At 54.5% G+C, this 11,602-nt stretch overlaps 2 pseudogenes; both read right to left on the reverse strand.

Moving 5' to 3' along the window:
• Nucleotides 1–8,373: 8,373 nt before the first annotated feature.
• Nucleotides 8,374–9,215, reverse strand: LOC149356684 (uncharacterized; annotated as a pseudogene).
• A 727-nt stretch (nt 9,216–9,942) lies between these two features.
• Nucleotides 9,943–11,371, reverse strand: LOC149356685 (uncharacterized; annotated as a pseudogene).
• Nucleotides 11,372–11,602: the final 231 nt, after the last annotated feature.

An 11,602-nucleotide genomic window follows, 5' to 3' on the forward strand; every position in this document is an offset into this window, starting at 1 on the left:
TATTTTAGTATTCGTATTTTGTATGTCATTTTTTTGCGCATTGGACCCGGCAGATAATTTTGTGTTATTAGAATTTCGAGCTAATCCCGAGGAGGAAAAATATGTGCTTGAATTTCCTGCAATATAATAAAGAAGACTGAACACATAGCATTTCATTCCAAAAAAGAAATGCACATCTCCCTAGTGTTAAACTGTTGAGTAATAGCCGCGTGTGGGAGTAACTGCATACATTTAAATGTTCTGGCGTATATTTTATGGACACGTACATTGCCAAGAGCATTGAGTGTGGCGCGGGCACGGACTGAGAGAGGGTGGAGTGATTTATTACGAAGTTCTATTTTGATACTGGTGTATGAGATGTCCCCCATTTTGTAGTGCGCAGTATTATCGATAATTTCTAGTTTGCACCGCGGCTCCATGACATTTTTTTCACGTATTGGCCAAGTAAATTCAGATTGGTTCTTTCCCTTTCTTCGGAGGGGCACAGTTCTTCGGAGGGGCACAGGCCTCTCCAAGCGTGGTTATTCGGCGGTGATGAAGGTGGAGACGATCGATGAATGCAGCAGATGCAGACAAAGAGATATATTTACAGAAATTTACACGGTTGAAGACTGCAAGGTGCACAAATCAAGTCACACAGACAAATTCAATAATTGTAACTTAAATCAAGCGATCTCACACGAAAACACTGTACAAGACCTTACTTATCGGCCGAAGGGTTACGGTTAAAGCCTAGGTATACCTTGAAGTGCGTGCTAAGCACGGAGCCTCTAGCTAGACTAGGCAAGATTGGTTTGTAATGCTTATTCTTCCATTTTTGTAGGTTTCACAAACAAAGAAGTAAGGGCGGTCATGTTTGAAGGCCCGCCCTAGTCTTCGCTAACCAATGAGCCGGCCTCACAGAACAGGCTGGTGGAATGGGCGGAGAAGGTCGCCAGAAGTCATGGACTGACGGCCGCCAACCGGGATTAAGAACCAAGCCAACCAAACCTCCCCTACTCCTTTCCCTTACTTTTGTTCATGAATAAAGTTTTTACCTACCTACCTACCTACCTACCAGTGAAGCTCTAACAGAAGGTTGCGACAGCCCCAGAACGTTGGGCACAACCTTGAACCCAGTGCAAAACGAAAAAAGAAACACATCGAAAACATTCCGAACTCCCTCTCCCCGCGGGTGTTCTTGCCCTTATCGCGCGACGCTCTTTTCCTTTCCACTTTCGCCGCCGCACCTGCGTGTCGCTTGGTAGTAGCAGTAGTAAGAGGATGAAAGAAATGGAAAGGAAATTAGCACGGGCCTGTGGCTGGCGAGATGTCACCACCACCACTGCCGGCGTGCTGTTAGGGAGGAGAATAGGTGTAAGGAGATAGCGCCACCCAGCGTCGTTTATGAGGAGAAGACGAAAAAGCACGAGGAGCGCGTGCGGAGGGGTACGCCGGGACAGGTGGAAGAGGATTAAGGGGGAGAGAAGAGAAGAGCGCGGTGGGCGACGGACGTGGACGAGTTCTGCTGGCTCCCCGAGTTCCGGGCTTGGGCCTCAGCCGCAGACGTCCGGGCCACCAGACCCGGACATCCGTCGTCAAGAGCCTCAACCACCAGGCCCAGGCGCCACTCTTCTCCGTCCATCCGTCAGCTGCTCCACACAGGCCGCCTCTGGCGCCTACGTGGCCTTTCCGGGATACCAGACCTGGGAACCGTGCTGGGACCCCACAGACGCTGTGCATCGACATCGGCAACAGTGCATCTACACTGGAACGCCCAGAGACTGCCTGACTGCCCGACACCCAGCCAGTCCTCCCCGCTCGATGTTCGTATGAGAGACAAGTAGTGTGCATTTCCTTTTTGACTTTCTTTTTCCTGTATTTTTCGCGAGGATTTTGTTCTGTTCTCCTGTGTGTTTTTTCCTTGTGTTGTTGCGTTGCTCTCTTCTTTCTTTTCTCTTTTCACGCCCATACTGAAATTGGTTTCCTTTCCTATAAAAGCCGCCTCGTTTATTGCTTATACCTTTAGTGTTTGTGTTAAAGACAACCTGCAATCTCACACATCCTCAAAATTTGGTGTCCACGACAGGACGAAGTCGGTTTTTATTTCTTTGCCTGTTGTGTTAATTTAGGCACAGTATGAGCGCTTCAGAGTTGGTTGCTTTAGGCGAGCGCATGGGCTTGAGCGGCGCGGAGTTGCGAGCGTGGGTGGAGGACGAGCTACGTAAGGCACGGGAAGAGAGAAACGCTGAGCGTGAAGCTACGAAGCAAAGACTGGAGTTAGAGGCACGGAATTTAGAGACAGAGCGTGAAGCTACGAAGCAGAAATTGGAGTTAGCGGCACGGAATTTAGAGACGGAGAAGCAGAGATTGGAGTTAGAGGCGCGGAACTTGCAGCTAAAAATAACGCTCATGGAGGGTGGCGCAAATCCTCCAAGTGACCGTGGAGAGCGTAGCGTCGCACCGGCCAGCTCCATTAACCCGCACGCACTCATACCACAGTATAATGAAGCGCGGGATGACCTCGATGCCTACTTAAAGAGGTTTGAGATTGTGGCCACGGGGCAGGGTTGGCCAAAAGAAAAGTGGGCAACAGCGTTGAGCTTTTGCCTTGGCGGCGAAGGACTTAGGGTCTTCGGTCGGCTCTCGCCTGAGGATTCAGTGGACTATGACAAAGCGAAGCTTGCCTTGCTCCAGAGGTGTAGGTTTACCGCGGAAGGGTACCGAGAAAACTTTCGCCAGAGCAAGCCCCAGGATGGAGAAAGAGCCTCGCAATATGCTGCCAGGTTGTTTAGTTTCTTTGACCGTTGGGTCGAGATGCGGTGAGAAGGCCGCACTTTTGAGGTAGTTCGCGAGATGGTCGTGAGCGAGCAATTCCTGAACAACTGTCATTCCCTTTTCTTACGTGAGCGGGAGGGCAAGACAGTTTGCAAGCTGGCGGAGGCTGCTGATCATTTTCTCGAAGCACAGCGGCAAAATACCTTGTCCTTTAAAGAGCAGGGGGAGCATACGTTAAATAAGGCCAAGGACGAGGTTTCAGGTTCACATTCCCGCCTTTGGTGTTTTCTTTGCGAGTAGACTGGGCACAAGGTGTAGGATTGTCGGACGAAGCCGAAGCAATTGTATTGCACCTGGTGCCGCGAGGAAGGACATGATGCCCAGTCATGCAGAGCTAAGAGACCAGGAGACCGTGAAGAGTCCGCCTGTTGCAGGACACCTCGATATTCAAATCCCGATAACCCTGCAGAGGTAACGCGCGCAGAGGGCCAGTTGGGAGAGATGGTCTGTCCTTCCAACCCGGTGGAAACTGCTATGCCCGTGGGGCACGGTGAGGTGTTCGGCCAGCCTGGTTCGGTATTACGGGATACGGGCAGCACCAGCATTGTTGTGCGTGAGTCCCTTGTACCGGCAGCGGCACTTACAGGGAAAAAGGCTACATTATTCTTGGCCAATGGGACCCGTGTAGAAGTTCCGGAAGCGGAGGTGGCGATTTCTTCTCCATACTTCTCGTGTAAGGCCATCGCGCGCTGCTTGTCTTCACCCTTGTACGACATCATAATAGGCAATGTCCCCGGCGCAAAAGCTCCATTCTCGGTCGACCCGCCAGTTCTAACTGATCAGGCAGTTTCCCTTCCCAAGACGAGTTCGGTCGATGTTCCTTCCCTTATGGTGACAGCGAAAGTTTGAGATAGTAGAAAAAGCTCCACTCTTAACACACTCCACTTGTCACGGCTGGAGTTTCGCCTCAAACAGGAAGAAGACCCGACCTTAGCGGTGTGTCGCAAAAAGTTGGGGCAAACATTTCGTGGCAAGGGACAGACAGCCCATACTTTTCATACAGATGACGGGGTTCTTTTCCGAACATACCAAGTATGTCCCGGCCGAGTCGTTGAGCAAGCGGTGATACCGAATTGCTTACGCACGCAAGTCCTCATGTCGGCGCATGAGAGCGCACTACCCGGTCATCGAGGGATACGCAAAACGATAGCTAAGGTGCTCAGTGAGTTTTATTGGTTTGGTTGGTTTATGGGGTTTAACGTCCCAAAGCGACTAAGGCTATGAGAGACGCCGTAGTGGAGGGCTCCGGAAATTTAGACCACCTGGGGTTCTTTAACGTGCACTGACATCGCACAGTACTCGGGCCTCTAGAATTTCTCCTCCAAAGAAACTCTAGCCGCCGCGGCCGGGATCGAACCCGCGTCTTTTGGGTCAGCAGCCGAGCACCATAACCGCTGAGCCACCGCGGCGGCATTGAGTTTTATTGGCCCGGTGTACAGGCTGACATTAAGAGTTATGTCAGATCGTGTGATATGTGTCAACGAACTGTGTCGAAGGCAAGGGAGAACAGAGTAAATAACGTCGTAGGACGGGAACATTTAAAATCATGGTGGAGACCGAGGTCGGTTTGGAGAAACCGGTTTCACAAAGGAAAACGGAAGTACTAGCTGAAAGCGTTCTCGCGACGGTGAAGTGGTTTGATGTCAAGATTGGAATACCGAAGAATGTAGCCCACACCTGTCCTTGTTGGCATTGTCTGTGTTTGTTCATGTTTGTTTTTGAGTGTCGGCTACCTACTTTTTATGCCTTCCCTGTTTCTTCGCCCCTCTATGGACGCTTTACATTTCCTTTTCATATACTCTCTGTGCTCTGTGTGCGAATGTCTGTGTACGCTTCGACATTGACGACCGTCGTATTGTGTGTGGTGTGTAGTGTGCGCGCTGTGGTGTGGTGTTCTGTGGTGCGACGGTCGAACGCGTCTGGGGTCGCTCTCCTGAAGTTGAGTTTAGGGTGCCTCGATGCCAGCGCCGCCGTTCAGGGTGGAGACCACATCGCGGGCGCCGCCATATTGAATCACACGGGATCAGCTGCGCTAACGTGTGTAACGGCGCCACTCGTACTCTCGGCGGGCGTAATAGTGCTTTTTACTAGAACAGTCTTTTTCATCAATATCGCACTGCGTATCTTTTCACTCCTAAGAGCCATTTTAACATCCAAGGGTCGAAGACGTAATTGCATGACTTAGTTTTACAGCCCCAGGTGATCGAGGTTGAACATTTACTGTTCCGTCTGTTAGTTTGAAAAACTCGCTAATATTTTAAAGATCTGTTGCGGGGCAGGTGCTGCTGCTCCATGCAGATAGAAGAAATTGCTGCCTCTGTTTTTCCACGATATTTTGTATTTTAATTCCCACGTTCTGTTAACGCCCGCGTGTCGTCAGCCGCCCGAGCGCTGCGGCTGGTTTCGCTATCGTCGCGCGGACTGTTTCCGTTTCTTCTGCTCGCAAAAACTGGTGTCTGTCTGCTTTGTAATCTTTGAAAAGGTAACAGCGAGTTGCTCGCCCGTTTATTGCTCACAACGGCGCAATTACATCTACTTATGGGGCGGGCGCTGGTATATACAATTTTTTTTCGAAATACCGCCGGAATACCGCCGTCGGAATACGTCGGAATCGGTATACGTCGACCGCCGACGAAATACGTCGGAATACCGCCGTATTCCGACGTTGCCACTGCTCCTGCGTTTTCTTTCTCGAGGCCAAAGAAAACGAATCGCCCGTCGTTGGCGATAGCATGAAGTATTACTGGAAGTTTCTCACTCGTTTCATTTTTATAAGGGGCGCACAACCACGGAATGTTCTTGCGTGCGCTCGCATGCACACTTCGCTTGCGCCATGGACATACGCACCGGTTGCTCTCCTGCGATTCCTCAGTTTGTGAAACACAATTCTACACATATTTTTAAATATTTATTTTATTCAAGCCAATCGGTATTCATTAATAAACCATGCATATAAACCTGCTCAAAGAAAGGTGGATTTTAGTCATTAAAAAACTGCAGTAATTCTGAAAATTTTAAATTCGAAATCGAATTAATCCACATTGAAAAGTCACGGTTTTCGAAAAAAAAAACCGACCATAGAGGGTTTTGTTAAAAAAAACGCGGTTTTTAACGTTGGCTATCCGTGTATTTCCTAATCTGTCTACAAAATTGTGTGCTGATGGGTTAGGCTGTTCGAAAAATAACTCCTACCTAAAAGTTGATCTTTATTACTGATGAAGACAAATATGTAACATAGCTTTTCAGCCTACCCGCTTGCAGACGGTACAGAGAACAAAACAAGAGACAATGCAAATTATTTATTTAATTGCAACTGTAATTGCAGGTCATGAAAAAAACACGAACTTCAATATAAGTAAGCAAGAAATTGGGACAGAAAAATGAGGCATGTGCCGTAGGGTGTAACCTTAAAGAAAAACATAAAAGCAAAGCATGAAAAAAGATCCAAACCACGAAATAAGTCCACAAGACTTAAGAGAAAAATGTTGTTGTGCTCAGTGTGGTGTAACCTTCGCCGCAAAAATGAAAAAAAAAGTATGAAAAAAAGATGCAAACCACGAAGTAGCAGAACGAGACGGAGTGGCAAAAAAGCACAGTGAGGTGTAACATTTAAAGCAATGTACTCTAGGGCTGATCCCGCTTTACTTGAGCTTCCCATTTTTTCCTTCGCTCGGAGTCTCGGGGGAATCGAAAACAGCGTAGGCCTTTACGCGTTGACCCGGCGCACATTGGCACACAACAACCCGTCATGCTGCCTCGGTGGACTTGAGAAGCTCCTCGGTCATGCCATAGAGCACTGTCAAACAAATAAAGCCACCAGCGATTGTGCGCAGCCACTGGGTTCGAAAAACGGAAGCTCAGCTGCTTGCACCAAGCCGACCAGCCCGACCGACCGCTGTGATTCAAAATGGCGCCGCAGGGAGAGAGAGGCGGCGTTGGAGCGGTCAAAGGATGGCACCACCCTGAACGGCGGCGCTGGCATCGAGGCGCCCTAGTTGAGTTCTTTCCCTTGGAAAAAACTTCCGAAGAGGGGGCCCTCTGTAAGAAGATAGCGCCACCCAGCGTCGTTTGTGAGGAGAAGACGAAAAAGCACGAGGAGCGCGTGCGGAGGGGTACGCCGGGACAGGTGGAAGAGGATTACGGGGCAGAGAAGAGAAGAACGTGGTGGGCGACGGACGTGGACGAGTTCTGCTGGCTCCCCGAGTTCCGGGCTTGGGCCTCAGCCGCAGACGTCCGGGCCACCAGACCTGGACATCCGTCGTCAAAAGCCTCAACCACGAGGCCCAGGCGCCACTCTTCTCCGTCCATCCGTCAGCTGCTCCACACAGGCCGGCTCTGGCGCCTACGTGGGCTTTCCGGGATACCAGACCTTGGAACCGTGCTGGGAGCCCACAGACGCTGACGCTGCGGTAGCACTGAATGCCAGCGGGGAAACGCCGGCAACAGTGCATCGACACTGGAACGTCCAGAGACTGCCTGACTGCCCGACACCCAGCCAGTCCTCCCCGCTCGCTGCTCCTATGAGAGACAAGTAGTGTGCCTTTCCTTTTTGACTTTCATTTTCCTGTATTTTTCGCGAGGATTTTGTTCTGTTCTCCTGTGTGTTTTTTCCGTGTGTTGTTGCATTGCTCTCTTGTCTCTTCCCTCTTTTCACGCCCATACTGAAATTGGTTTCCTTTCCTATAAAAGCCGCCTCGTTTATTGCTTATACCTTTAGTGTTTGTGTTAAATACAACCTGCAATCTCACACATCCTCACAATTCCTCACAATAGGTAAAGGGGTAGGGGAACGGTATAAAGGGAGAGAAACTGGAGCGTCTCACGAGGCGCGCCGTCGCTGTCATCAGCCGCCGAGGAATAGCAGTAGCTATCCAGGCCCGTGTCCTCCAGGAAGGCCAGGAGGAACTGGAGTGCCTTGGGGGCGTTGTGTCCAGATGGGAATAGTAGGGCACTTGCTGTGTCTGCCGGCAGTCCATGGGCCCTGTAGCCAGCGACAAGCTTTGCCTGATGTGTGCCAAAGGCAGGTGTTCGACCGTCTCGTCCTGGTGGCCACAGCGGGGGCAGTCTGCGCAGGGGGCCAGTGCCTTGCGGTAAAGCCTTGCCCCAGTCCAAGAGCAGCCCACTCGAAGCCGGAGGAGGAGGGACCTCTGTCGCTTTGGGATACCCTTGTCCGGCAGGAGCTGGGGAGGTGCCCCTTGGACCACCCTGGTGTCGGGGTGCTACAGGACAAGTTGCCGCTCTGCGATGGACCGGGCAGTATCCAGGGGGACTACAGATGTGCAGGTGCGAGTGGATCATCCATGAGCTGCTTTGGCCAGGGCATCGGCATCGCCATTGCCCTGGACGCCAACGTGGCTGGGGACATAGGCCAGGGATATGGAGCAGCCACGGGAGCAGATTCCATTCAACCTGGCTGCCAGCTTGCTGACGATGGGCAGTCGGCAACGTGGCTCTTGCAGTAGCTGGAGGGCAACGCTGGAGTCACTCAGGATGGCTGCAGACTGTACAGCAGGTTGCTCGTCCAGGATGTCGGCAGCCAGGTGTAGGGCTGCCAGCTCAGCTGTGGTGGAGCTCGCCACGAATGGTAGCCTCGCCTGCCTTCTCTCGTCTAGAGCAGGAGCGATGCAGGCCGCCTCTGCAGATGGGCAGGCCCCCTTCAAGACGGAGCCATCCGTGTACAGCTGGGTGCAGCCCGCCAGGTCCTCTTCCAGTGTCGTCGCTGCCTCCTGTCGGAGGCCGGCTGCCGGAGTCAGTCGCTTTGGTCTGGATCCGCGCGCTTGCAGGAGCACCCGGAACTGGTGGCCAAGATCTGGGCGTGGAGGGGTAGGAAGGCACTCCGGTTGCCCCCGCACTAGCTGCTTAAATGCCAGGGCAGTCCTCCCCATGCGGGAGTGGGGGTGACTGAGGAGGCGCTTCAAGAGGGGTCGTCCGTCAGGGGCAAGATGGAGCCGCCCCACATGGCGGAATGCTGCCCTCTGGGGCTGGAGCTCCATGGGCCACACCCCCGCCTCTGCTAGTGTTGCGGGAACCTGGAAGCCCCGTGGGAGGCCCAGGCACAGGTGGATGACAGCCGTCTGGCAGCGCTCGATGGTCAGCTGCTGCCTGATGGTCAGTTGTATCAGGGGCAGGGCGTATAGGAACTGCACCCCTGCCATGGCCTGAACGAACTGGAGGCCCATGCGTGGTGTGCTGCCTCTCCCTCCAGCCAGGAGCTTCCGGACGGCGCCCCGGACCCTGGTTGCCTGCTTGGAGAAGGCCTTGACCGCAGGCTGCCAGGTGAGGTGGCGGTCTATCAGGAGGCCCAGGTAACGGCAGCTGTGCCGCCATGGTAGCTCCCGTCCTGGTATGCTCAGGCTCGTCTTCCCCGGGCGTGCTCCTGGTCGGGTGTTGAGCAGCATTGCCTCGGTCTTCGTGGCGGAGAGCTGCAGGCCCACCCGTTCCTGGTAGGAGCTAACCCTGGTGATAGCACGCTGGACGGTTCTGATGACCTGCACCCTTTGGCGCCGTGGTCCGCAGCACCAGAGGGCAATGTCGTCCGCACAGATTGCTATGCGGACAGGTAGGCGTAGGCCCTCCGGGAGGCAGCGTGGGAGCTCGGCCATCACCAGGTTGAAGAGCATGGGGCTCAGCACGCTGCCCTGGGGAACTCCTCTCGTGAGTGGTTGGGGGGCGCTGGTGGCTCCTCCTTCCCGGACACAGCTGGTGAGGTCTTCCAGGAATCCTTGCAGATACCCCCGGAGGTTGCCGGTGATGCCAAGGCGGTCAACAGCCTCGAGGATGGCCTCATGTGTCACATTGTCGAACGCCCCCTGCACGTCCAGGAGGGCGAGGTAGACGACATTGCGAGAGTGACGAGCCTCCTCGGGGCTGGATACGATGTCCGAAATGGCGTCAGCCGTGCAGCGGTGCCTCCTGAATCCAGACTGCTGCTCGGGCAGGTAGCACATGGCCCCAGCTATCCAGTCCATCCTTGCCAGCGCCACGGACTCCAGGAGCTTCCCCGGGGCTGATGTCAGGGAGACAGGCCTGTACGACTTGAGCTCTGCAGGTGGCTTGCCAGGCTTGAGGACCGGTACCACCACTGCCGTGCGCCAGGCCTCAGGTAGGCAGCCCGTCGTCCATACTTCATTGAAGGTCTGGAGGAGACTGGCCTTCATGGAGTCGTCCAGGTTCCGGAGCATTTGGCAGGTGATACCATCTGGTCCGGGGGCACTGCGGCGCTTGGAGTGCTGCAGGGCAGTGGTGAGCTCCGCCTTGGTGAGGGGGTGGAACAGATGGCCGCAATGTCATCTGCGTGTTGACCACCTGCTGCCTGGTTGATAATCCGCCTGGGGTAGAGCCCTGATGGAGGAGACTCCCGAGGAAGGAGGGCCTCTGCTAGCTTGTCAGACAGCTGCAGGTAGGTAAGCCCCCTTGCCACTGCGATGGCCACTGGATGGAGGGCTCCAGAAGAGACCGGAACAGGCGCCAGGCTCTGGCACTGCCCCGGGCAGCCACCAGGGAGGCACACATCCCCTTCCAGGACTCCCTGCGGCGCCGGTTGTGGGTATGAAAGCAGGTTGCATCAAGCCGGTTGTGTTCTGTCCAATGCTCTGGCCTGTCCGTGCGAAGGGCCCTTGGCTGTGCCCGCCACCGTTGGGCTCTCATCTGGAGGAGATGGAGGCCCGGGACAGGCTGGTTTGGTGGGACTTTGCACCTGATCGTTGCTGCCTCAGCACAGCGAGCCGCGAGCCACGTGGGCCAAGATGTTGTCCTGCCCTGAGAAGTTTCGAAGGAGGTCCCTGAACTTGTCCCAGTGGACGACCTTGCACTGCTTTCCGTCCATCCTCTTCCCTGGCTTTGGCACCACACTGATGGGGAAGTGGTCCGAACCCCAAGTGTCCGGCGAGGGGTGCCATCCATAAACGCAACGCGGCGACCCAATTGAGAGGTTATGCATGTGCGGATGCCCCCTCGACGGACAAACGTAGGGACCCCTGTGTTCAAAACATGGAGCCCGGTGCCACGAAGAGCTGCAACCAGATCACGCCCACGGCGGTCCGCCCTGCGGGATCCCCAACGCGGGTTAGCCGCGTTGAAGTCCCCGCAGAGCAGACAGTCGCCGCCAATGAGAACGACCAGCTGCGGCAAGGAATTGGCATCCCAAGGGGTCAGGGAGCGCACATATACGCTTGCCACAGCTCTGTCAACTCGACCTAGCCTAACCCTCACGCAGATGAGCTCCATGGGGGCCACAACCGCATCACTCACCATAATCTCGGCCTGGGCCAGGGTCCGGCGGACGAAGATGGCTGCCCGGGATGGACCAGGGGGGTGGCTGTCCTCCAGGCATGGGTCTGCTGTACAGGTAGGCAGAAGGCAGGAGGTCCTGCTGTTATAACCAACGTATCCTGGTAGGTGGAGCTTATCCCTCGGCTGGTAGACCACCTGAAGAACCAGGACATCGTATTCCTCCAGCCGAAGGCGGTCGTTCAACTCTGAGACGGGGGCGGAGCGCTCGGTAGTTCCACTGGAGGACCCGTGGCCTGGGAGTCATGCGTGGTGGACTAGCCATGATGGTTTGGCTGTTGCTGCGATCCCTGAGCCAGGCTGGGTGGATGCAGGGGGACTGCTGGGAGCAGCCGCGTGAGTTTTTGCAGCGTGATGGCCAGGGTCCTGGTGAGCTCCTCCAGGTGTCCGCTCAGGCTGGCAGGTGTAATGCCCTGGGGAGGAGGGGAGCGGCCTTCAGCAGGAGCTCTTGGTGCTGAGATGGAGGAGGAGGGCGCCCTAGATGGCTTGGAAGCCG

This window comes from Amblyomma mixtum, chromosome 3 (genome assembly GCF_055824585.1).
Source record: "Amblyomma mixtum isolate Tamu chromosome 3, ASM5582458v1, whole genome shotgun sequence".
In the NCBI taxonomy this organism is placed as follows: domain Eukaryota; kingdom Metazoa; phylum Arthropoda; class Arachnida; order Ixodida; family Ixodidae; genus Amblyomma; species Amblyomma mixtum.